The 27,852-nt window shown below is 43.4% G+C and overlaps 1 protein-coding gene across 3 annotated transcripts in view; it reads left to right on the top strand.

Moving 5' to 3' along the window:
- Positions 1–27,852, top strand: part of LOC140463166 (solute carrier family 12 member 5-like) — a 1,088,806-nt gene that overhangs the window by 73,061 nt on the left and 987,893 nt on the right. The gene's annotated exons all lie outside the window — the stretch shown is intronic.

Here is a 27,852-nt window from a genome sequence, read left to right as displayed (position 1 = left end):
CAAAGTGAGAGGGGGAAGGTTTTGGGGAGATATGCGTGGCAAGTTCTTTATGGAGAAGGTGGTGGGTGCCTGGAATGCGTTGCAAGCGAAGGTGGTAGAGGCTGGCACAATGGCATCATTTTCTGTTGGGTGAATGTATATTTTTTGCAGCCATTCCTGTATGGAACTCCAGTCCCATGCTGAGATCATTGACATTGACCCACCCTACTGTATACAGCCACTATCCAGAAAGTCTACTATCATCTTAGCAGGGAAACTGAAGATGGGGAATAAATTCCAGCCAGGTCAGTGATGTCCACATAAAATAGCACACTGGTGCAATCCTGGCTCAGACTACCCAAATCTATGTTACAATTTGTCTGGTACCAAACTTGAATATTTTTAAAATAAGCCATTTAATTTGTATGAGCAAATGTGGATCAGGCATTTTAACCTGTTAGAGTGGGTTAGGTGTGTTAAATGACCATTTCTTTTTCTTGGGAGCAGAGAGTAATCAAGTAGAATTTTAAAGAAGAGTGATGTTGTTGAAATGGCTCAGATATTGAAATGAAGGATGGGCAGCCTGGCACCTTTCACTGTGTGGGCAGCTGTTGGGTTGTGAAGGAGGAATACTTTTCTTTAGAAGGTCCTCTACATCCATGTTTTAGACCCAACCCAATTCTATAATGCCCTTTTGAATCATCTATGAGTCTCTAAGTGGCAGGTTCCATCCCTTTCTGCTTTCCCTCCCACCTCCCCCCACCTCTCCAGCTGCTGGCAGGCTTGTCTCCCTGAAATCCAGCATCCATGTCAGTGGTTCTTTGGGGATTGCTTTTAGTAGCAGCAGTGACCAGGACTCAGTTCAGGTGCTGGTGGGATTTCAGAGCTGCTGGCCAATCTGATTACCTAGCAGATCTCTTAAAGTTGAACTTCCTCCCAGATATTTAATTATTTTTCTTCATTCCCGGGATATGGGCATTGCTGTGAGGCCAGCGTTTATTGCCCACTCAAGATTTCCCAAGAGAAGGTGGAGGTGAACTGCTTTCTTGAACCACAGTAGTTCTTGGGCTGAAGGTATCAAACCGGCAGACAAGGGAGGTGCAGTGGTAGTTTGGTGCACCGATCTTTACACCGCTGAAGCTAGACGCCAACTCACGGACACCTCCTCCTACTGCCCCCTTGACCATGATCCCACCTCCCACCACCAAACCATCATCTCCCAGACCATCCATAACCTCATCATCTCAGGGGATCTCCCATCCACCACCTCCAACCTCATAGTCCCACAACCCCTCACCGCCCATTTCTACATCCTGCCCAAAATCCACAAACCCGACTGCCCCGGCTGACCCATTGTCTCAGCCTGCTCCTGCCCCACTGAAATCATCTCTGCATACCTTGACACGGTCCTGTCCCCCTTAGTCCAAGAACTCTCCACCTACGTTCAGGACACCACCCTCACCCTCCACCTCCTCCATGATTTTTGCTTCCCCGGCCCCCAACACCTTATCTTCACCATGGACATCCAGTCCCTATACACTTCCATTCCCCATCACGAAGGCCTCCAAGCCTTCCGCTTCTTCCTGTCCTGCTGACCCAACCAGTACCCTTCCACTGACACCCTCCTTCGACTGACTGAACTGGTCCTCACTCTTAACAACTTCTCTTTCCAATCCTCCCACTTCCTCCAAACCAAAGGGGTAGCCATGGGCACCCGCATGGGCCCCAGCTATGCCTGCCTCATCGTAGGATATGTGGAACAGTCCATCTTCCGCAGCTACACTGGCACCACCCCCCACCTTTTCCTCCGCTACATCAATGATTGTATTGGTGCTACCTCGTGCTCCCATGAGGAGGTTGAACAGTTCATCCACTTTACTAACACCTTCCACCCTGACCTCAAATTTACCTGGATCATCTCAGAATCCTCCCTCCCCTTCCTAGACCTCTCCATTTCTATCTCGGGCGACCGACTCAACACAGACATTTACTACAAACCGACCGACTCCCACAGCTATCTAGATTACACCTCCTCCCACCCTGCCCCCTGTAAAAATGCCATCCCATATTCCCAATTCCTTCGCCTCTGCTGCATCTGCTCCCAGGAGGACCAATTCCACTACCGAACAGCCCAAATGGCCTCCTTCTTCAAAGACCGCAATTTCCCCTCAGACGTGGTCAATGATGCTCTCCACCGCATCTCCTCCACTTCCCGCTCCGCCGCCCTTGAACCCCGCCCCTTCAATCGGCATCAGGACAGAACCCCACTGGTCCTCACCTACCACCCCACCAACCTCTGGATACATCGTATCATCCTTTGTCATTTCCGCCAAACAGACCCCACCACCAGGGATATATTTCCCTCCCCAGCCCTATCAGTGTTCCGGAGAGACCACTCACTCCGCGACTCCCTTGTCAGGTCCACACTCCCCACCAACCCAACCTCCACTCCTGGCACCTTCCCCTGCAGCTACAAGAAATGCAAAACTTGCACCCACACCTCCCCCCCTCACCTCCTTCCAAGGCCCCAATAGATCCTTCCATATCCGTCGCAAATTCACCTGCACCTCCACACACATCATTTACTGTATCCGCTGCACCCGATGTGGTCTGCTCTACATTGCGGAGACAGGCCGTCTACTTGCAGAACGTTTCAGGGAACACCTCTGGGACACCCACACCAACTGCCCCGTGGCTGAACACTTTAGCTCCCCCTCCCACTCCGCCAAGGACATGCAGGTCCTTGGCCTCCTCCATCGCCAGACCCTGGCCACACGACGCCTGGAGGAAGGGCGCCTCATCTTCCGCCTCGGAACTCTCCAACCACACGGGATGAATGTAGATTTCTCCAGCTTCCTCATTTCCCCTCCCCCCACCTTATCTCAGTCCCAACCCCCAGATTCAGCACCGCCCTCTTGTCCTGCAATCTTCTTCCCAACCTCTCTGCCCCCACTCCCTCTCCAGCCTATCACCCTCACCCTCACTTCCTTCCACCTATCCTATTCCCAGCGCCCCTCCCCCAAATTCTCCCCCCCACCCCCCCACCTTTTATCTCAGCCCGCTTGGCACACTAGCCTCATTCCTGAAGAAAGGCTTATGCCCGAAACATCGATTCTCCTGCTCCTTGGATGCTGCCTGGCCTGCTGCGCTTTTCCAGCACCACACTTTTCACCTCTGGTTTCCAACATCTGCAGTCCTCACTCTCTCCTGAAGGTACATCCACAGTGCTGTTGGAAAGACAGTTCTGGGATTTTGGCTCAGTGATAGTGAGGAAATAATGATACTTTCCTGAGTCAGGATGGTGAGTATTTTGGAGGGCAAGTTGCAGAAGGTAGCATTTCCATGCATTTGCTGCCCTTGTCCCTTAAGGTGGTGGGTTTGGAAGGTGCTGTCGAAGGAACATTGATATGTTACTGTGGTGCATCTTGTGGATGGTACACGCTATTGGTAGTGAAAGGAAAGGAAAGGACTTTGAAGGTGGTTAATGGATTGGCACGCAAATGGATTGTTTTATCCTGGATGTTGTCAAGCTTCTTGAATGTCACTGGTGCGTCCATTATCCAGTAAACTTGAGAGGTGGATGAAGAAGAGTCACTCTGATCCAAGTCAGCCTGATCTCAGCACAATACCGCTGTGGGACTGCTAGTTTTTGGGTGATTAGACTAACCACCAACGTCCCAGTGAGGAAGGTGGGAACATGGCCTCCCTCCCCATCATAAAATCTGGTCCTTTGTGCACATTGCTTTTTGTACTGCTTTCACCTGAGTGGTCTATACATTGCATTGTTCTTTCTGATCACTAAATTCAGAAAGATTGTCTGAAAATATTGAATACAGAGCTTTGGTACCTAGGTTGACCATTGAAATAAGCTTTGCCCTGCTTGCTTGATAAAATAAAATTATATTTCCAGTTATTTGTCTCTTCAATTAATTGGGTGATGCTTTTTACTACTTCTGGTTGAACTGTGGCAGCTGTTTATGTGAATGATGATATCTGCCATTGGGCATTAAATTTGACAAAGATAAATCTCTTGTTGGCTTGGATCCAAGAGAATACTCATTGCCTGAGTCTGCAGTCTCAGTCTATTCCTCTGTCTGTTAGTCTGTCTAATATTATGTTTGAAACTCTCCTGTTTTTAAAATAGAAAAGGCCATTGAAACTGGCAAACAATATTAATATTGTCAATTGATAGCAAATGCATTGTGCAAAATGTTATTATGTGAAAGGTGTTGCAAATAAATTGATGGCTGGATATACGGATATTGAACATGTGGAAAGGGAATGTTTCTTTTTATCGTTGGATGTGGCAAAATTACAAACACACCAATAAAGGATGTAGAATTAGATGGAGTTAAGAGCACAGGAAAAGCCCATGAGCCTTTTCCAGTCCTACTTCATGTAACCAGAACAGCAATGCCTTCTGTTCTCCCTCGTATACAAATCCAGCTTCCCTTTAAGTGCATCAATTTTATTTACCTCAGCAGATTGAATAGCGACTTCTTTGACTTTGACCAAGAAGGGAAGTCCCAGTAGCATCAAATTTGAGCGGTGGCCATTGCTGGAATTACAGGCAGACCCTGAAGAAGAGGCAATGGAGGCTGGACCAAAGATAGGATTATCAGCAGGGCATCGCTGGCAGTTCCAAGTGAGGAAGGTGGGAGGCCAAGTTTGAGGGGCCATTGCGGAGGGTTAACATAAGGGTATGGCATTGAAAGAGGTATCTGAATGACACAGGAGGTCCCTCTCTCAAGGAATTCCCACCTTGTCTGACATGAGCCTGCCTTGTAAAAACTGCCAAGTTACTGACTTGGCACAGGCCTACCTCTGCTGTGGTACAAGGGTGATGAGGGTAGGATGAGCCATGGACTCAACAGGCTGAAGGATGGGCTTTCCAACATCGTACTGAATTCCTGTTATATTGAAGGTAAGTTAGATTTGGGACAGGGTATTTAACAGTAAGGCCATATGATGTATTTTACTAGTGCCCTGCCTTCAAATTCATTTTATACACAACCCAGCTTTGTGTGGAATAGCTGGAAGATCTTTGGATACATATATTGAGTTATGATGGAATGTAACGCAGTGAAGTTAACAGGAAGAAGTATTAGAATGTCAGATTTGGAGGTTGGGATTGTAGGGGCAGAGGCAGGGTGGGTGGTGTTATTTGGGCATTGCCAATGAGGAGTTTTCAACGATTCTGAAAGTCTCCTCAATGATTTAAGATGGTTGTAAAATAAACAGTGTGGGGGAACAGTTTTTAAACTGGTCATGTTCTTTTCCCTAATTGTAGATACTATCAAACTAATGTATTTGCTTCTTTTTGTCACTTATTTCTGAAGTCACAACTGGTTTAACTGAGACATTTGAAGAACATTTTATTAAAGTGGAGACTTTTACTCAGAACTTTCTTCTAAATTTGAAAACCATGCAAACCAACTACCAAATGTCTCTGAGAAGTTTTCAGAGATGGTTAAAAGGAAGGGAATGGCAGTGATTGTAACCATTTATAATGGACAGCAAAGCATTTGGAATCAGTTGGCTGGATTGTTGGTTTACAGAACAGTGTGATGCTAACAGCATGGGTTCACTTCTCATCACTGGTTTGAGGTTATTATGAAAGGTTCTCCCTCTCACCCTCTTCCCTTGCCTGAATTCTGGTGGCCCTCAGATTAAATGACCACCAGTTGCTTCTCCCTAATGAGAGAGCACCCTGATGGTCTGGTAAGACTTTGGCGAAGCAGCAATATTATATTTGGGGTCATTTGCCACTCCCTAATTTTCTTTTATTCATGGAATGTGGGCTGGGCCAATTATTTATGGCTCATCACTAATTGCCCAGAAGGCAGTTAAGAGTCAAATACATGGGAGCCTTGAGTCACATGGAAGCTAGAGTAAGTAAAGACAGCAGATTTCCATCCATAAAGAACATTGGGGAATAAGGTGGAGTTTTGAGTGGTTATGTGGTTGTCATTAATTTGATTCCCGCTAATTTTTATTTTCTCCTGTGCAAATCTCTGAGGTCTGTGCATGACAGTGACTTCTGGTACTGGAAGTCAGTGCTTTGAGAGGTGTCAGTGCGCCTATCACAGTGTGTGCACCATCTGAGAGTTGCATATATAGGCACCTTACAGGGAATGCTGGCCATTAGGCTAGGTTTTTTTTTTAGATATTTCAAACATCACCATCACCCAAGGTGGGATTTGAATACTTGTCCCCAGAGTATTAGCACATGGCTGTAGATTATTGGTTGAGAGACATTACTACGATACCACTGCCTCTCCCAGTGTATGATGAAGCATCCTGACTTGCTTTTTGCTTTTCCTTTTTCTGTCTCTTTCTCTGCAATTCATCTTTACATTTGTGGGTTGAAACCCACTAGAATTCACCTTCACTACTTGTGTGAAGGATTCTGAAATAAGATTACAGAATAAAAGATTGCTCACAAAGAGATTGTTGGGAAGAAGAGAAGCTGATCAGTTGCTAGTCGGAAATGGCTTGGCTGTGATAAGAGCAGCCCATAGAGGACAAGATCTGGGGGTGCATAACATTCATGGAGAGAGATGTTCATGCTCTGAAATTGTTAAATTAAATGGTGAATCCTGAAAGCTGTAAGGATGGAAGATGAGGTTTTGTTCCTTCAGTGTGTGTGTGTGATTGCCAGCAATGGGTTTCCAGAGAACTTTGGGGAATCTTTACAATGAGTCCTGCCTCAAAAGACAGGAATCTGGTGGGGAACAAGGGATGAGTGGATGTCATTTTACCAGATTAACATACAATACAAATAAAAATTTGGAAAATACAGATCTTTGTAGCGGAGAGAATTGAAATGTAAGCATCATATAAACATATTCAAAATCTAAACTTCTGCAGCTTATGCCAGTTAGCTCATGGTTGATTGAAATGGTCACATCCTGCCTATTAAAAAAAAGGAACGGACACTTACATGTAAAACTTTATATCTATCTGTGATAATAATCTATCTCTTTTTATAATGGAAATTTGTGCTTATCAGATATACATCTTGTCACACCTCAATTGTTGTTTTTCAGCTATTGTACCTTGTTGGTTCAGCTTAAAGCATCAATTCAGAAGTGAAAGTGTGTGAATCAATATCAAGCAAAGCAGCTAGATAAACCAGTGGCCATCACAAATTTGCCCTGGCAGCAATAGATAACATCCCTTCCATTATAACATTATATTTTCTCTCTCACTGTGTGCAAGGACACCACTATGTGGTATCTGTATAGAGATAAAGGGGGAATGATTGAAACTTATTGTTGCATATGTCTCAATTTAATGGCTATAGCAATCATTACATTGTCTGGTTCTGTACTCTGTTACTAAATGATTCCTCCGGATGGAAACATAATATTTTAAAAGACATTCTGACATTGAGGAAACTGAAGGCAAATTCTTGCAGTATTACAATTATGATTTTAGAACTGCCCAGTGTACTATACCATGGTCATTTTAATTTCATCGCCATCTGGTGGAGGGAGAATGGTAAGAATGTATTTGTGTAACAAATGCAGAAAGAAATTAACTGCACGAGGAATCAGCTGTGCTGTGAATCATATTGTGTTAAAATGACAATTCTCGTTTATGTCAGTTTTCTTTCTGAGAATATACTTAAGTTGCATGCACTTTTCAAGGTTGGAGACGTTGTAAAGAGCATCTGGATGAGAGAGAGAAAATATCTGTATTGTCACAGTATTCCATGCAAGTGATATAACATTAAACAGTCTGATTGCCAAACACTTGAAGAAAATTTATGCCTAATGGGCTTCTGTTGATCCTTTGGGAGACTTGGGAGATGGTGTTCATGATGTGGGAACGTTTTCCTTCGATCACATAAACATTGGTCTGCTGCAATAATTGCCTGTTATCGAATTTGGGCTTGGTAACAAGTGGGCCTTCTGTCCTGCCACCTTACACTCCATCCTATCAAGTTAATGAGTGGTCTCCTTGAGTTTAACTTACCATGACAATTAACTACCTTTCACAGACTACAGGCATAGATGTCTGATGTGAGTAGGTTGTTAAAACTTGAAGATTTATCAGATTAATGTCCCCCATATTCTGGGAAGAAAGGATCGTTGCAGTAGCAGAGACTGGAGTCACACATCTGGACCAGACAGAAATTGCAAAGCTGAAGGCTCAGTGAATTGTCAATATTGAAATGTTGACATGGTTTTATCAAATAGCTGACTGTACATCTTCAGCACTATTTAATACATTAAAAATTAGCACCAATACTATATTTCCTTTGGCAATTTCTGCTATTATTACTGTGTACAGTGTTGGTATGTAATAGCTCACTGTGAGAGTCCAGGTTGCAGTGGTAACATGTCTTTAACATGCATGTGGTAGCCTGGACGATTGGATCAAGAGGTTCCAATATTCTTTTCATGACATGGCTGACTGAGAATCTCTTCCAGTCCTTCAATGTGCTTTCAGAATGTGTTGCAGGAATTGCATGTTGATGCCTAACCTAGTTGACTGCACTTAGCTGGGACAGAGCTAGGATATTACCCACTGAGCCAGAAAACCCCTTAAATGGTGTCATTAGGTGGTAACGACATTGGCTACAGTCTGCTTCATCAGAATGACAATAGCCAAAGTTCCCATTTCTGATCACCATGAACTGGCACTACCCTCATCCCCTGCTTTCTCTATAGGACCATTTGTGTGTATGGACTTTGGATTCTGGTTATGTTTGCCTGGGATTACTTCACCATCACCCCTTCCTCACCCAAGTCATAGAGCTTGCCTTTATTCCTGGTTGAATAAGGGCTACTTGAGTGGAGTTGTGAAATTTGGTACCAAAGCTCATAAAGACCCAGAGGAGATGAATGAAAATGTGAGGGGCACAGATAAGGTGAATAGCAAAGGCCTTTTCCCTAAGGGCGGGGGCATTCAAAGGAGCATATTTTTAAGGTGAGAGGAGAAAGATTTAAAAAGAACATGAGGGGCAACTTTTTTTTTAGACAGAGTGGTTTGTGTGTGGAATGAGTTGCCAGAGGAAGTAGTAGATGCAAGTACAGCTACAAAATTTAAAAGACATTTGGATAAGTACATGATAAGGAAATGTTTGGATGGATATGGGCTAAATGTGGGCAGGTGGGGCTGGTGTAGTTTGGTCAGTGTGGACAAGTTGGATTGAAAGATCTCTATTTCCATGCTGTATGGGTAATTCCTAACTGTACCACCAGGGGGTGATATTGCTGTGGTGAACGAGTAGATTTTTTTTGCAGCAAAGACACTAAATCACCATCACTAATATATTAGTTGAAAGCTATTTCTCGCTTGCGTAACCACAATTGAACCAGTGCCATTGCTGTAAAAGAGAACAAATTATTTTTCTTACAGTCTCTGTCTTCCTCTTGGAAACCTAATGATTTGATTAAAATCCAAGATCAATTGCTTTGTTGAAGATTTTGCCATTGCACCAAGTAATCCATTAAATAGTCAGACAAACAGCAGTATTGGTGATGGCAAGCCTGTCAACACATAGGAGTTCTACAGCATTCACAGTGACATTTGTAGTTAGGTATCCATTTGTTTTATCTGTTTGTTGCAAATGTTCAGGCAGTTGGCAGTCAGATGGCTCAGACTATAGATCTGTGATATTTCCAGCTTGAAATGACATTAATACTGTCACCTTCTTCTCATTCACCTTCTCCCCCACCCCCTCTCCCACCATTACATTTAAGATTACATGCTAATTTTTGTGGTTTAACACCAGAATTCCTGAGTGAGACCCCGACTGAGAATGAGGGTATTCAGTTGGATGGCAGTGCTGAATTCCCAATTGTCACAATGCATATCTATGGTCTTGTCATTTCTCACTGAATTAACTCCACAGAGGCTGGTATCCCATCACCGAGTCATCTTTTATTTACACGTGGAGAATCCTTGTCGTGATTCAGCTTCCTCAGAGTAAATGTCTGACTCTCCTGTTTATATCTGTCAGTCAGGGCTCCCTGGTTAGACCAGGTTAACAGCCCCAATCAGGAACGCATATTCTTTTGAGGTCCACCTGGTTTACCTTGTTACAATTACTTCACTCACTTCTCTATCTTCCTCTAACTGCATAACCTTCTCCACTCTTCCACGTTCTGACCTCTTGTACATCCATTTTAGTTGACTGTGCTTTCAGTTGCCCAGAGTTGGAAACCTCAGTGGCAGAAAGTGTTGGAAGCCACACACCATAATCACATTGGAATGAAACATTTGGGCTATAGGTTCCATTTTTCAGTCGTGGGATCCCAAAACACTTCTGGGCCTGATTCTGAATGTGAGTGAGAGGCTCAGGTAAAGATCACAATTCTCTGGTGGCATCGGGGTGCTAATCCTTCAAAACTACCCAAACTCATAAACAATTAAAATGGGAGAAGGCACAGGACAAAATAGACTTGACTAGGAACCTGCAGAACTGAAGGAAAGACAGTAGACAGAGTGCAAACGTTGCCAGGCACCTCATCCAACTGACTCACCAAGCACCACCTGCTCCACATGATGCAGAGTTGAGAAAAAAGTACAGCACAGAACAGGCCTTTTGGCCCATGATGTCTTGCCAAATTTATCATCTGTGAGACACTGTTGATCCTGAATTGTCCCAAAATGGAGGTGGGAATTTAATACATTGCACATATAGAGTCATTGAGCATGGAAACAAACCCTTTGGTTCAACTCGTTCTGCCCAATTAGATACCCTAATCTAATCTAGTCCAATTTTCAAGCCCTTGACCCATAGCCCTCTAAACCCTTCCTATTCTTGATGCTTTTTAAATGTTGTAGTTATACCAGTCTCAACTACTTCCTCTGGCAGCTCATTCCATACATGCATGACTCTATGCGTGAAAACATTGCTCCTTAGGTCCCTTTTAAATCTTTCCCCTCTCACCCTTAACCTATTCCGTCTTGTTCTGGACTCCCCCAACCGAGGGAAAAGACCTTGTCTATTTATCCTATCCATGCCCCTTATGATTTTATAAACCTCTATAAGGTCTCCTGAATTAATAGCATGCATATATACATTTATTTTCAGAAAAATGATCTTTCAATAATTAGCAAGCACACCAATACAATATTGGAGATAATAAAAGCAAAATACCATGCATGCTGGAAATCTGAAATAAAAACGGGCAAGTGTGAGAGAAACTGTAGCACCTGTGGAGAGAGAAACAGAGTTTATGTTTTGAAATCAATGACTTTTCCTTGGAACTCAAAAGTTTATCTGTAGTGGGTGGGGCAATGGTTTTAAGGTACACCCACACCAAATGGACTGTAGCGGTTCCAGAAGGCAGCTCGCCAGCACCTTCTCAAGGATAACAGGGGATAGGCAGAAACTGCCAGCTCAGCTATACCTACATCCTATAAATCAATAAAGCTAAGGCTGCAGTCCTTAGCAGGATAAGAAGAATGGTCCACAAAAGTTCATGGTTCGGAGAAATGTTCTCATGAGCAGATGGGCTTTCTGTACTAGCCAATCTGATATGCTTTCTTCTGCAGTCTGATGTTATAGGTCCAATAGTTTCTCCATGGAAAGAAAATCTGTAAAAACTTGGATTAAGCCACCCACTGGGTGGGAAAGAAAGACCAGCATCAAGTTTGTGCAATTCATGATACCACAGATATTTAAGATTATAATTATCAATATAGTTATTACATGTCAGTCATTAAGTTTATTTGAGTCAGGGATAGAGATTCTGGATGAATAAGGAAATCAAAAAATCTGGAGATAGACTGGGAACGAGTTACTGATGTAGAAGATTAACCATGATATTATTGAATGGTAGAGCAGGCAAGAGGGGCTGAATGGCCTACTCTGCTCCAATTTCTCCTGAACTTTATATTCAGCTTAAACTTTGCTTTGGAAATGGTCAATAGAAATGACAATAATTTTTGAATCAACATTTTCTTTTCTTTTACTCCTTCATGGCCTGATTTGGAGGAGCTGGTGTTGGATTGGGGTGGACAAAGTTTAAAATCACACAACACCAAGTTATAGTTCAACAGGTTTATTTGGAAGCACCAGCTTTTGAGGCGCTGCCTCTTCTTCAGGTCATTGCTAGTGCTTCAAATAAACCTGTTGGACATAACCTGGTGTTATGTGATTTTTAACATTGTCCTTCATGACATGTGAACTTTGCTGTATGGACAGAACTTATTGTCCCTCCCTGTGTATTCTGAAGTAGTGGTGGTAGCTGCTTGAACTGCTATAGTCCATGTGGTTCAAGTATATGCAAGTGCTATTAGGAAAGGGATCCCAGGGCTTCAACCCAGCAACAGTGAAAAAAATGGGATGCAGTTTCATCTCAGGATGGTGTGCAGGTTGCCTGCTGAGCTTGCAGATGGTGCTGCTCTAATGTAGCTGCTTCCCCTTAGCTTCCAGATAGTAGAGATTTCAGACTTGGAAGGGGCTGCCAATATTACCACAGTGCATCCTTGCGATGGTATACACTGCTGTCACTGTGTTCTGGTGGTAGAGGGAATTAATGTAAGTTGTGCAAGGTGTGCTGGTGAATTGGCCTGTTTTGTCTTCGATGGTGTTGAGCTTCCTGGAACTGTAGTTATCCATGCAAGTGCAAGGTATTCCATCACACTCTTGATTTGTGCATTCTAGATGATGGGCAGGGCTTGTGGAGTCAGGAGGTGAGTTACTCTCTGCGAGATTCCCAGCCTTTGACCTGCTTTCACAGTCAATATTGTTACGGGCCAGACTAGAGCCCCTCAAAATATTAGATTACTTACAGTGTGGAAACAGGCCCTTCGGCCCAACAAGTCCACACCGCCCCGCCGAAGCATAACCCACCCATGCCCTTACATTTACCCCTTACCTAACACTACGGGCAATTTAGCACGGCCAATTCACCTGACCTGCACATCTTTGGAGTGTGGGAGGAAACCGGAGCACCCGGAGGAAACCCACGCAGACACAGGGAGAATGTGCAAACTCCACACAGTCAGTCGCCTGAGGCAGGAATTGAACCCGGGTCTCTGGCGCTGTGAGGCAGCAGTGCTAACCACTGTGCCACCGTGCTGCCCAGATATTAAAGAAGGTAGCCTAGACCCTAATTTTTCCCTGTTTTAAAGATAGACGTGAAGTGCCGTTTTTCAGATGTGATGTGACTGGTTAAGCCAAACAATTCATTTTTGCACTATGATTAAAATACAAACAAAAGAAAGAGGTATTTAGAATAACTTAACTATTGGAAAACTTGAATTGAATTGAATTTGTGTCAAGTGTACCGAGGCACAGTGAAAAGCTTTGTCTTGTGAGCAATACAGGCAGATCACAGAGTTAGCATAGATGAGTAAATAATAGGTAAACAGCAGCAAAAACTAAAACACAGGTACAGGCAAATGTTAAGAGTTTGTGAGTCCATTCAGTATTCTAACAACAGTAGGATAGAAACTGTTCTGAAACTGGCTAGTGCATGTGTTCTGGCTTCTCTACCTTCTCTGTGATGGTAGAGGTTGTAGGAAAGCATTGCCAGAGGAATCTTTGAGAATACTGGCGGCCTTTCCTTGACAGCGGGACTGGTAGATGGTCTGATAGATTTCATGTCAGGCAGGTTTCTTATGGGTCAGGAGTGTTTCATGACGGTACTCCTTCCTGGAGCAGGTGTCTCGGGTCCCTCCATTTTCCGGCAGACCCCAAGCCTGGGACTTGCGTAGGCTGCCTCTGGCTGGCCTGGCCTTCTTCCGGGGTAGTTGGATGTGTCTTGGGCATCACGTGGTCTGTTGTCTTCATCCAGTAAGCTGGCTTTGAGGATCGGAGGAGCTTCAAACCTGTGAGTTTAGATAGTAAGTTTTATAAGTATGCTATTAGGTTTAAAGAGTGTAGAGCAATTGTAGGAAACAGGAAACTTAGATCTGCACGCAGGAGCTCACAACGAGTCAACCATATCCGGCGCTATCTTGCATCCAAATAGAAACAGTAACTATTACTAATTAACTGTTCCATTACAGTAGCATCCCATAAACTCACCCTAGGCAAAAAGGCAAATTCAGATACAGATTGTCAAATGTAGTTATCCAATTCAGGAGGAAAAAGAAAATTCAGAGAGAATAACAATTAGGAGACATTTATTGAAGATTTCAATTCTGTTGAGACCTCAAAGGCTTCTGTTGTTACTGAAAGAAACAAAACCCTGAAATCTGGATCTGGGAGAGTTCATTCCTGAAGAAGGGCTTATGCCCAAAACGTCGATTCTCCTGCTGCTTGGATGCTGCCTGACCTGCTGCGCTTTTCCAGCAACACATTTTTCAGATCTGGGAGAGCTGGCCACACCCATTCAGGGGGTTAAAAAATACCCAAGGTCTCACAGGCTGTTTACACATGTTGTCTTCAGTAGCTAGTTCAGCACCTTTGCTTTACAACCTCTCTTCAAAAAAAAAGAATAACCTTTTAAAGTGACAGCACCATCACAATACAGTTATATGACTGGTTTCATTAACACTCCCAGTCACTGATAATGCCCTTTCCAGATATTGATAATGAGGTATTTAGAATGTTGAATGTTAAGGGGAAGTAATGAGATTCTTTCTTGTTGAAGGTGATCATTACCTGGCACTTCTGTAGCTTGCATGTTCCTAAGGTCTTGCTGTGTGTGGACACGCAGAACTCCAGTATCTGTGGAGTTGTGAATAGTATGAATGCTGTACGATTATTTGTGAACATCCCCAATTATGTTGGCGAGTATAGGAAGGTCAATGATGAAGTTTACGACAAAACTTTGTGCCTCAAGAGCTCAGTGTTTCAACGGTAATGTCCCTACCTTTGACCTTGGGGTCTGCGTTTAAGTCCCAACTTTGCCAAAGATGTCAAGCACGCCTAAACAGGTGGTTGAAAAATATCAACCCTGACCACCTGCTGGGTCTGAAATGGTTTAGAATTTTCCTTTGCACTACATATGCCTACAAACGATTTGAGTAGCACCCCTTGATTCCCCTTTCCTTCAATTTTGCTTGGGATGCCACACTTGGTCCAGTACAGCCTCACTCAATATCATCTCACCTTGGGGATTGACATTTATAATGGAAAGTCTGATTTGCTGGTAATACACAGCAGAAATTGGGCCAGGTGGCGTATACAGTTCGTCAGTCATTACTGTTCCATGTTTACAGAAGCATGCTCCTAATACTTGGTACGTACTCCTTGAAAGCATAAAGGCAAAACAATTTGAAAACAAAAAATGCTGTAAATCACAGAGGGTCAGGCAGCATTTGTGGAGAAAGATCAAATTGTGATTTCCAGCATTTTTTGTTTTCAGTATACATTCCAGCATCTGCAGTAATTTGCTCCTACAAGGCAAAACAATTGCCCCTTTATGACTGATGTTTAGTCAAACATCTAACAAGGACCTGTCATGCTATAAATGTAACTAGTTTTTATTTGCTTCTACTCCTTCCCCCCCTTCATTTTATTTTTCTTCAAGTTTATTTCTGTTTAATACAGTCTTTCATGTTATGTCATCAATCATGTAACTCCTGCTGCTGAGTCAATTTTAATATATATCAGACTCAGGCACTAGGGGCTTACTGCTGTGTACTTCCCCATGGGATGGACTGTGTGATTTTGTTTTGTTGTCTCCAGCAATCATTCACTATATTTTCAATCCCTCATGCTCAAACTCCTGTTCAGTGGCTGCTCATTGAGCATGTCCCGTCAGCCACATTGACCAGTAGCCTGGAGAGACAAGTGAAGGTTCTGTGTTGATCTGCAACATTGTTGTAATGATTTAGCCCTTGACAGTGGTGTCAGCAATGAGAAGTAATCAGTGAATTTAAGTGGTGTTCTCCAAGTCTGCTCTCTTCTGAATTCCAATAAGAAGTAAATGGAGTGTAAATGCTAAGAAAATTGAGATCTAGGTGCAACCTTGCTTTGTCAATCTGTAGTGAACACACCTCAGTAAATTTAATGGGAAACCTCAACTCTAAGGTCATTCATGTGATACATTTTCCAGTCTGACTTTGATTGTGAGTAAGGATATAATGTTCTTTCTGAAATTAATTTCAAGCTTGTCTTCAAACTGATGTTCACACCTGTATCTGCTGACTTCGGACAAGGTGACAATTGATTTAAGACACTCCATGGCAGCCAATAATAGAAAAAATAACAACTGATTCAAACATCATGGATGAGGAACAAAACAGAACTCTTCCAGAGTGATGGAAATATTCCCAGCAATATTCAGTTTCATTTCATCTGGAGCTCAATTGTCTGCCTCAAGGATCCACCTGACCAATGACTGTTGCCAGAATTAAAGACTAGTACCAGGGCTCTCTGATCTGACCTCTGACTTCCTACCGGGGACTGAAAAGGAACAGCCGTGATTTTATTGAAGGCAAAAAAGAACATCCAATAAAGAGAAAGGCTATGCAAGGTCCATTACATTGCTTTACGACCTGAAGCATTTTGATTTAATGTGCATGTGGAGAATCCAGATATTCATGTTCTAATTTGTGAGAAAACCAGTCTCCATGGATTCTACCATCTGAGAGCTGGTGGTTGTTGCACTAGTTCAGTAGCAACCAACTTTTGTGTTATGTCTTGTAATCATCAAGATTGCTTCAAGTGTACAACTCAGCAGTGTGATCAATGCAAGGACATTATTGAAGTGATGTTTAAGAAGTGTGCCTCATTGTAGAAGTCACATGACTATGGCAGATTTGAAGCGACATTTTGTAGATGATTGCATTTCAAATCCCTTTATATAAAGGGCATTATGACATACATATTTACTTACCCAAGTTACCAACTGTACTGTTCTCATGCCTTAGTTCATGAGTCTTTGCATATGCATTGCACACATGGTCCTTAAATTATGCTGGTACAGTTTGAAATTAAGAGCATGTCTATGTTTTGTTGTCTTTGGCTGTTCATTTTATTTGTTCTGTTTCTATTGTTGGGTTGTTATGTACCTCTGGGTCTGATGGTTGATTTGATCTGAGTTGATGGTGCATTCACTTCTTCCTGATCAGCTGTCTGAAGCTGAAAAACAGCTTCTCCAGTTGGGAGTATGTGTCTGTGGTTGCAATGGTATATCTGGGTCATTCATTTGCATCACGTATGATCAAGGAGACATCTGTGCTGCATACAGGTCCCAAATTGCTATCCAAGTTGGCTTTTGTTGACATTGGTGAATGTTTGCACTCTGACTGATTCTCCAGTGCTCAAATCTAGCAATGGCAACCCCAGTGGCCCTGTCGAAATTAAGATTGGCTCATTGTCGTTTCACTCAGACCTTTTACTACATCTGGCTTCAGTACATTTTTATTGATTGGAAGAGTAGTTTGTACAGGGTACAAGATGAGTCCTTGTACTGGACTAATTTTCATGCCTGTTTATGTGTGTTTCTCCATTCATACTTCTGTGTGGGATTTGCTTGATTTCTTTATGATTCTTTTAGCAATTTTCATTGCTGCCTCAGTGTTTCCATTTGACTGCAGATAGAGTGGAGATAATGTGTGATGTTGAATTTCTCAATCATACATGAACCAACTGAATTTTTCACTCATGAACTGAAATCCATTGTTGATCATGACAATGACCTTCCCCTCATCATAAGTTGCAATGTTTACCAATGGTTGCATAATGTTCAGCGCCATTCGCAATTCCTCAGATATTAAAGCAGTCCATGTTCAAATGTAGCAAGATCTGGAGAATAACCAGGCTTGATCTGACATGTGACAAGAAACATTTGCGCTACACACATGCCAAGTAATGACTCCAGTAAGAGACAATCTAACCACCACTCCTTGACATTCAATGGTATTACCATCACTGAATCCCCACGCTGAACTTCCTGGATAGTTACTATTGATCAGAAACTCAACTGGACTCACCACATAAATACAGTGATTACAAGAACAGTCAGAGGGTAGGAATACTGCACCAAGTAGCTCAGCTCTTCAATCCCCAAAGCCTGTCCATCATCTACAAGGCAAAAGTCAAGAGTGTGACGGATTGTTCGCAACTTACCTGAATGGGTGTAGCTCCAACAAAACTCAAGAAACTCAACACTATTACTTTCCTGGAAGACATCCTAACCCTGTATCACATCTTCATACTCCTTTAAGATCTGTCCCATGGTCAATGGCTTATGGCTTAGTGTGTGGTGATATAGGCCAAATCTCGAGAGTCAGAGAGTCATATAACACAGGAACAGACCTTGAGGTCCATCCAGTCCATGCCAACCATAATCCCAAATGAGTCCCACTTGTCTGCACTTGACCCATATTCCTCCAAACATTCCTAATTGATGTACTGATCTAAATATCTTTTAAACATTGTAGCTGTACACGTATCCACCACTTCCTCTGGAAGTTCATTCCACAGATGAACCACTCTCCGTGTAATAAAATTGTTCCTCATGTCTTTTTCCTTACTCTTACTCCTCTCACCTTAAAAATATGCCTCCTAGTTTTAAAAACTAGACAATTTGAGGGTTATCAGTCCAACTTTAAACTTGCTGCAGCTGAGATCCATGCCATCCATGATTCTGGAACTCCAGATCTACATCCCATTATTGGAATGAACTTGCAGAATAATCTGTCCTCTCAGTTCAATATAGTGCTCTCATGTAGCCTTAATCCTACTTTCCAGGGATTCATGTTTTGGATGGCTATGTTTAGCTACTTTGCACAGATCTGCGAAGATCAGATGCTGCATGACACATCAATGTCTAAGAGATATTTTACGTTGACTTGATGTTCTCAGTCTGCAGTCTTCATTTCTCCCCTCACAAACCCTGTCTCATCTATCAAGCTGACTGATATACACCTGTTATATGGTGTAGGCTGACTCATCAGAATTTTCAACCACTACGTCTCCAGTAGCCAGCTGTACTTGTTGCTGTCAAAATGATTCAGCTTCATCCTAGCCTTTGTGATTCTTCTGCAGTCCATAGAGAGATTTCAGATGGGGTATATTTTGAAACAGTGTCTTCTCAGCAGTGATAGAAGTGGAGCAACTGTGTCTGGTTCTGGAACCATCTTAGCAACCCACAGCAGCTCACTGCTCAGTGGACATCCCAGAATTCACTGGCATCCCTTAAATTGGTGCCATCTTTAAAAGGGTGCTATATATCCAGACAAGCACTGTCAGGTTGGAATTGCACTGCACAGCTCCTGATATTTGCCCCAGAGATGGCAAATGGGCAAATTGGCACCTCGCTTTGAGGGCGTGGACCTGAGGTCTAACTGAATGCGGTGGTGAGAGAGGGAGATGTCCTCTTCCCCCCTCCTCCCCCACCCCTGTCCCCACCACACCAGGAGCGGTAGGACAAGACACCAGACCTGCTCTGGCCACATTAGAGATTGCTGCCCAGATTAACTCAGTCACAGTCTAGAGCAATGCCCAGCAATGTAGTTAGGAAGGTAAATATCCTTCTCCATTCTGCCAGCGCAAGTGCCAACATCTTCTCTTTGGTACTTCACACTCACTCCATCTCTGTCACTGCACCCACTTCCAATCAAGGCTTCACCATGCTCTCACTATTGCCTACAATATCTTTACTCACTGTCACCCTGAAGAAGGGCTGATGCCCGAAACGTCGATTCTCCTGCTCCTTGGATGCTGCCTGACCTGCTGCGCTTTTCCAGCAATACATTTTCAGCTCTGATCTCCAGCATCTGCAGTCCTCACTTTCTCCTCACTGTCACCCGCCAAACATCCGCCAGCACAGAAATAAAATAAAGACAAGACAAAACAAAACTTTGGAAGCTGAAAATCTGAAACTACTCCAATCCTGAAGAAGGGTCCCTGGACTTGAAACATTAACCCTCCTTTCTCTGCCAAGCCTGCTGAGTTTCCCCTGCAATTTCTGCTTTTGTCCCCAGTAGCAGTGACCTTGTGTGCCATCTGCACTGCCCTAGGCACTTGCTTGGCACACCTCCCCACCTGCATCAGCAGCTACAGCTGTGTCACCCACTTTCATTTCATTGTAATATCCATGCCTGACTCATTCTGGGGTGGGGGAGAGGGACAACAGCCTACAACAGGACAGAGAGGTTCAAACAGGGGCTGGGCTGTCTGACGTTCAGTTCCTCATTCCTGATGTGGAGATCATGCTCTGTCTAACAGCTGCGACAGACGGCTTCCAAGCCTTCGGACCGGTCTCAGGCTACTGTTGACTTGTTGTGCTGGGACCACTTGAGCAAAGCCTAATCTGCTTGATTGACTGAGGCTTGCTGATAACCATGGGGAGAAAGTGAGGACTGCTCATGTTGGAGATCAGAGCTGAAAATGTGTTGCTGGAAAAGCGCAGCAGGTCAGGCAGCATCCAAGGAGCAGGGGAATCGACGTTTCAGGCATAGGGCTTATGCCCGAAACGTCGATTCTCCTGCTCCTTGGATGCTGCCTGACCTGCTGCGCTTTTCCAGCAACACATTTTCAGTTGCTGATAACCATTCCAACTTTTCTTCCTTTGTGTTTGTACTTATCAGCAAAGCAAGACAGAAGTAATAAGACTCTGATGTGTCTGCTTGAAGGGTCAAACAGCAAATAGGAAAAGCAATGCAAGGCAGAGATGCTGTGAGCATCAAGCTAGGTTCAGAATGAGCTATGACAGTGAGCAAAGAACCTGGAGATGCAACCTGGTCCAGCCCATGAGCTGGGTGTGAATTAGAATTACACTTTATTATCACGTGTAATCAAGTACAGGGATGGAGGAGTGCAGTGAAAAGGGGGCAATGTTGCCATTCTCGGCGCCAACTTAGATACAGAGGTACTTAGGTGCAAAATCTTCAGTACAAAGCAGAAAAGTAAGGAAATAAAGTGAAAAGGTCAATATTGCTGTCTTTCTTAAATGCTTAGCCATGCTGGGCTTGCACTCTCCACAGGGGGCTTGATCTCCCCTTTCCTCAATACCGCCAAAGATGCCAGGGTATCTTGAGCTGCCTACTCTCACCACCCTCGTGCTGGGCTCAATCTTTCCCCGTGATCTCTCGCCTTTTCCCACGCTGGGCTCAATCTCACTCTCTCTCCCCGCGGGCTCCCATTTCCCCCCCGCACTGGGCTCAATCTCTCCCCTGCTGTCTCTCATTCTTCCCTCTCTCGCTCTCTCTCTCTCTGTCTCTCCCCTCCCATGATCTCTTGCTCTTCTCTAGTGCTGGACACCTCAAAACCGCCAATCTCTTCAAAGAAGGTAAGTAGGTTAAAGTAAGAAAAGAAAAGCTGTGGAAGAAAATTTAAAAAGGTAAAGGTGAACGGAGCAGATGAGCTCCAGGCAGGAGCCCGCACACTGTACTGCTACTTTGCCGCCATCTTGGTTCCTTACTCAAGTATCTCCCTGAGAACAGTGTCCTTGCTGCAGCGTTAAGGGAGTGCAGCATTGAAATGGTGAATATTCTGTACGTGGATTGGAGATATGCCATGAGAGGAGGTTGGCACAGATCAGATGGCAGTGTTTGAGGAGGTGGAGTGTGTGGGTGCGTGCGTGAGACTGGTGCCCAGGGAGCCAAAAGGTGTTGGTGCCCAGTGTCCAACACAGTGATTGCTCAAAGCAAGCAGTGAGTGGAATCTGTTTCAGTTTCCAAATCAGGTTTGTCTCAATGTCAAACTTGTCTGGCAAGACAGAAAGCTGAATATTAATGAGGTGAGTTTTGCCATTAACAAGTAACAATATTCCCTCTTACATGGCAACTTGCCACCACCTGCAAGAAGCTTAAAAATGTGTTGCTGGAAAAGCGCAGCAGGTCAGGCAGCATCAAAGGAACAGGAGAATCGACGTTTCGGGCATAAGCCCTTCTTCAGGAATGAGGAGGGTGTGCCAAGCAGGCTAAGATAAAAGGTAGGGAGGAGGGACTTGGGGGAGGGGCGTTGGGAATACGATAGGTGGAAGGAGGTTAAGGTGAGGGTGATAGGCTGGAAAGGGGGTGGGGGTGGAGAGGTCGGGAAGAAGATTGCAGGTCAAGAAAGCGGGAGTCTGAGGGCTGGGACTGAGAAAAGGTGGGGGGGAGGGGAAATGAGGAAGCTGGAGAAATCTGAATTTATTCCTTGTGGTTGGAGAGTTCCTAGGCAGAAGATGAGGCGTTCTTCCTCCAGGCGTCGTGTTGCCACGGTCTGGTGATTGAATGTTTCAGAGAACACCTCTGGGACACCCGCACCAACCAACCCAACCGCCCCGTGGCTGAACACTTTAACTCCCCCTCCCACTCCGCCAAGGACATGCAGGTCCTCGGCCTCCTCCATCGCCTTCTTGACCTGCAATCTCCTTCCCGACCTCTCCACCCCCACCCCCTCTCCGGCTTATCACCCTCACCTTAACCTCCTTCCACCTATCGTATTCCCAACGCCCCTCCCCCAAGTCCCTCCTCCCTACCTTTTATCTTAGCCTGCTTGGCACACTTTCCTCATTTCTGAAGAAGGGCTTATGCCCGAAACGTCGATTCTCCTGTTCCTTTGATGCTGCCTGACCTGCTGCGCTTTTCAAGCAACACATTTTTAAGCTCTGATCTCCAGCATCTGCAGTCCTCACTTTCTCCGAGTTGATTTTTACCACCTGCAAGAAGCTTACCATTCTCTTGTGAAAAGTTGTACAAGATAGTGTGGGTTGCTCATGTTGATGACTTCACATAATTTTGCCACACATCCCACCATAGTTCATGCCACTCAGACCCTTATAAGATTCTGCCATTGAGTTTGCATAATTTGTTGTTAAAGCTGGGGAATATTATTTGCCTTAGAAGAGTAGGTAAGTGAGTGGAGCTGTCATAATAAATATAGACCAAACACAGATGGATTTTAATGAAGATTTTAATACTGTACAGAGAGGATGCTGTAATGTCACGCGTGCCAACATTCACATAAAATCAGAAAATAAGGTTCTCCCTAACAGTTCAGGAGGGTACGAAACATTCCATGGAAATAATCAAAAGCCAGTAATCCAGTGTCAAGCAATATTCCTTCTGTACCAGGTTACCAAAGCATTTATGTAAAAACAATGACTGCAGATGCTGGAAACCAGATTCTGGATTAGTGGTGCTGGAAGAGCACAGCAGTTCAGGCAGCATCCAAGGAGCTTCGAAGTCGACGGGGATGAAGGTGATAGGTCAGGGAGGAGAGGGTGGAGTGGATAGGTGGAAAAGGAGATGTCCAGCCTTGTCCTACCTGTCTATCTCCTTTTCCACCTATCCACTCCACCCTCTCCTCCCTGACCTTCATCCCCTCCCTCACTCACCCATTGTACTCTATGCTACTTTCTCCCCACCCCCACCCTCCTCTAGCTTATCTCTCCATGCTTCAGGCTCACTGCCTTTATTCCTGATGAAGGGCTTTTGCCCGAAACGTCGATTTCGAAGCTCCTTGGATGCTGCCTGAACTGCTGTGCTCTTCCAGCACCACTAATCCAGTACCAAAGCATTTAGTCATCTCACAGTGCACTACAAATACCAGTTTGTTCTCCTTCTTCCTGTGTAACTAATGAATGTTTGAAGACAGATGCTGTAAAAACCTGTTTGAGGAGCAAAATGAACACTTTGTATACCTGACAGCATAATGTATGGTGCAAATTATGGAAAGGAAGCTGTTCTTTTCCAGTAAAGCATGGCCTGGTGTGAATTATAAGCAGTGCTATGTTAGCATTTGCAAGGTGGTTTACCTAAGTTTCAGAAATTTCCCTAAATGTATGCAAATTGTTTTACATTGGTCTTACCATCTTTCTCGTTCCATGCCAAGATAATCTTCAGTGCCAACCCACTGATAGCGACAGATGGGACTTTGTTCAGAAAGAACAAACTGTTCCTGGGGGTGTGTGATTGAACGTAGACATGCTCCTCTGTGAGGAGCTTTGTGAAGGCTGTGGCGTCAATGCTGTGTTCCTCTGCTTCCTACTCTATGCAATAAGTAAACATTTCTGGAAACTGTCTAGCAACTTGCTGCTGAGTGTAGGACACCACAAGTAAGTTAGAAAGACATTTCAACTCTATTGAAACTGAGGACAAGCAGCCACAAGAGGACTTTAGGGGCAGTTGGTAGAAGGCAGGACTGATGCAACTGAGTCTGAAGATGATTGAAAGTTTCTGCAGTAACCTTGTGCTGATAAGGAATTGAAAGTCCTGTAGGTAGCAAGTGCTTCCTGTATTGCCACAGATAACTCTATTGTATCCCCAACTCTGCACTAGATACAGCAGTGATTGTTACCTTAAAATGAGAGTGGTGACCTAGGCTTCTGAATAAGTGCAACCCTGTAGAAATCCCCACTTTCCCTAATACCCTGTGAGGAATAATGTTCCAGTGAACGCTGTTTCAGAAGATTGATGATAGTTGACATGAGATGTCAGGGTCGATCATCTGGCTTACAAAATTCTCTTGACAGGGCATTGTGTGTCAACAAGGAGCTGAGAGTTATAAGCAATCAAAAATGAAGTGAACCCTGAGCTGAACATCATATTTATATAGGACCAACTGTGTTGGAAAGAACATGCTAGATTTGGCTTCCTGTGCAGCCATTTCGGTGGTGACCCCCTCCGACTAATAAGTGGATCGACTTGACAGGGGAATGCTGAACAAATTCGCAGCTGCTGAGAAGCGACTGAGAACAGGCATACTTAGGTCATACTTGTCGGAATTAAAGTCAGGCAAGTGATATGGGACCTTCTATACTAGGACATCTTGCATCGTTTCAGAAATGCACAGCTTGCAACATAACTCTGTTCATCTTAGAATGAATCTTCTTTATAAACTGACCCATTTTGAAATTCAAATTGAATCAATATTGATCATGAAAAACTGTGCTCTCTGGCGCTGGGACATTGTGGTGCCTGTTGCACCTCCGTGCAATTTGTTTGCATCCTACTGCCTAGTGTACAGCAAAAACACTCTTTCTGTATGGCATTGCTGCTATAGGCTGAAACTTCCTGGGCTAACACTAATCAAGGAATTACTGTTTGGAACAAAACAGAATTCTAAATGACCAAACTGAGTATGTGCCCTGTTCTGTGTTGCATTGATTTAACTTCTGACAGTAATATATTTTTAAGTGAAGTTAACTTGGTAGAAATCAGTTTGTAATTTCTATGAGAAGCTTAGGTATTGCATTGTTTAATGCTTGCTCTTTTGTGTACCAGTGCGTGATATTTGAATATCACATTTGAGGGATTATTCAGCAACATTTAATTTAGCAAGATGGAACCCAGCCTTGGATTTGTTTAATTTCCTGACCCAGGACACTTCAAACTGAAAATCATCTGTATTCCAAGTCTTATAATTGATGGGAGCTGAATGAAGACCAGACCAAAAATGTGAGTGTGCATAACTAAGGCTGAATTCAGGAACAGGAACTTCTTCTGGTTATCGAAATGTGAACTGAAGCAGTTCCTATTTCGCCAAACTGATATGGTCACCTTCCATACCTACCATATTTTTATCATGTAGTGATGTACTACTACTTGCCTACAGTGGCCAACAGCAATGTGGGCTGCTTAGGAAGTTTGTCTCAGTTCGCCAGAATATGTTCCCAACTCTCAGCATTCTTCTTGTGCCCCCAACCCAAACTTGTTTTCTCCTACCCACCCCCTTTTCATACTTACTCTGCTTCCATGCTCTCTTGTATTGAAATCTCTCCTCTATGCCCCCTCCATTACCCCATCTGACCCCTATAGCCACTTACCAGATATCTTCATTGGGAAGACCTTGGGAGCCATGGATTATAATGAAAGTCTTTAAAATGCCTGTCAAAACAAATTAAACCTCTACCACTCAAATACACACACATTTACACTGAAAAAAACCTGTTACTCAAAGTGGATACCCATCCACCAACTGAGGGAAGTGCTTCATGAGCTTTTAAAACTTAGCCATGCGTTCGTAATATATTCAGTCACTAATATAAACAAATGCAGTTTCAGGGAATGGATTCTATTGAAATTTCATGAATCTATGGCTAGATTTTTCCAAAAGGTATACCAGATAGTTTGGTATTCAAAGATTTGCAGGAGCAAGTTACTTTATTCTGTTAAGTCTGTAGACTTCTTTGTTTTGAAATTAAATCTCATGGCCATTTAAATCACTTGATATCATGACAATGGAGTTCCCAACTGTTTTCTTCAGTTTTAAATGCATACGTTGTCCAGACATTCAGCACTTAACTGTAAGAATGTTCCCAAAACCTCGCCCATTTACTTAAGGTCCAGACCACTCTTACCCTTTTACCTGGCAGATTTTCCAAGAATTCAGAAGAAGCATTTATTTCAGGAAACATGGTTTCTAAAATCCACTTGAGAAAAATACTGTAGGCGTACACAAATTTCTTCTTGAGCTGACAATGCTGAGCCCAGTTCTCTGATAACAGTGGCTTCGATGTCACAGGCCATGCATATGTGGTCATAACGTGAAACGTTTCCTGCTGAAGGGAGGTTATTATGGGGATCTTTTTAAAGGGAGGAGAGTGTTGAAATTTTCAGTCCTGTGGCCTCACGTGTTGCCAATTTCCCATACCAATTCCAGCTTTTATTGCATATGGAAATGGGTTTTGCCATCTGCTACAGCGCTGGTCCTGCAAAGTGCCAATTGATGTGACCATACTGTGACATATTATTGTTCCTCATCCCTTCTGAACTCTCGCAAGCATCCAGCTCCCCTCCAGTGTCTTTAATTTGTCACACTGCTTCTCCAACATTCAGGAATGGATGAATAACAATTTCCTCTAAATAACCGGAAAATCATTCCCTTTGATTTGTACCATAAATCTCATCTCTGCAATACCCTTTCACCAGCATATCCATTCCATTAACACCACCCATTCCCTCCTTTACAACAGCCTATGACTCAACGTGCCTCAGCTTATCTGTGAAGTCTGTATTTGACCTAATTTTGAATTTCTTAACTTACTTCTTTATTTTTCTACTTCTGTACTTAAGGTTTCATACCTAGGTATTTGTACCTAAGATGGTGTCTTGTGTGGCACCATTGTACACTTTTCACTGTACACCAGTAGTACTTCAGTCCACATGACAATAAAGCCTAAATCTAAAATCAAATACTCTTGGATTGCTGGAAGATCTTTGTAAAGGTACTGCAGAGGGCACTCATGACTCAGGTCACCGCACGTACAAAGGCATTAGATCCAGGGAAATAGAATTGAAAAACAAAAACATATGTTCAATCTTGGCTAGCCTTATTTGGAATTCTGGCTTATGTTTTATGAAAAGGAAATAGAGGTACCATAGAAGGTACAAAGAAAAGATTGTACCTGAATGGGGCAATTTAGAATTACTCACAATGATTGAACAGGCTGGAGTTGTATACTCTTGGAAAGAGAGTTGATGGCTGACCTTATATAAATCTTTAAAATAGTGAAGGAGTTTCATATGTTGCTTTGATGTTTCTCTGGTGTGGGAAGTGAGAACTAGCAGCTACAAATGTGAGGGAGTCACAAATAAATCCAGGAAAGAATTCTGAAGAGGCATTTATTCAGAAAAACATGGTGAGAATGTGAAATTTAATAGCACATGGAACAGTTGAAGTGAACAGCATAAATAAGGTCTATTAAAGTGTATCTTTTCCATCCCCTCACACACTTCTCCATCTACAGCAGCTATACATTTGTCACTTTCCTGCCATCAGAACTGGATTTAGAATGATAATGTTTTAAAACATGTAATTCTCTGGGCAATTACAGCCATAAGCTTAAATCTTTGGAAAAAAACATAGGTTGTGGCTAACTTCTATAATTTCTCTTTTGGAGGCAGTGTTTTTAATATTTAAATGTGGAGGTGGTGGTGTTGGACTGTGGTGGACAAAGTTAAAAACCACATGACACCAGGTTATAGACCAACAGGTTTATTTGGAAGGACTAGTTTTCGGAGTGCTGTTCCTTTATCAGGTAACTCTGAAATGGTAGTCCTTCCAAATAAACCTGT

Source organism: Chiloscyllium punctatum, chromosome 37 (genome assembly GCF_047496795.1).
Source record: "Chiloscyllium punctatum isolate Juve2018m chromosome 37, sChiPun1.3, whole genome shotgun sequence".
NCBI lineage: Eukaryota > Metazoa > Chordata > Chondrichthyes > Orectolobiformes > Hemiscylliidae > Chiloscyllium > Chiloscyllium punctatum.
Note: the sequence above shows the minus strand (reverse complement) of the source record. Positions and strands in the feature narration are given on the sequence as shown.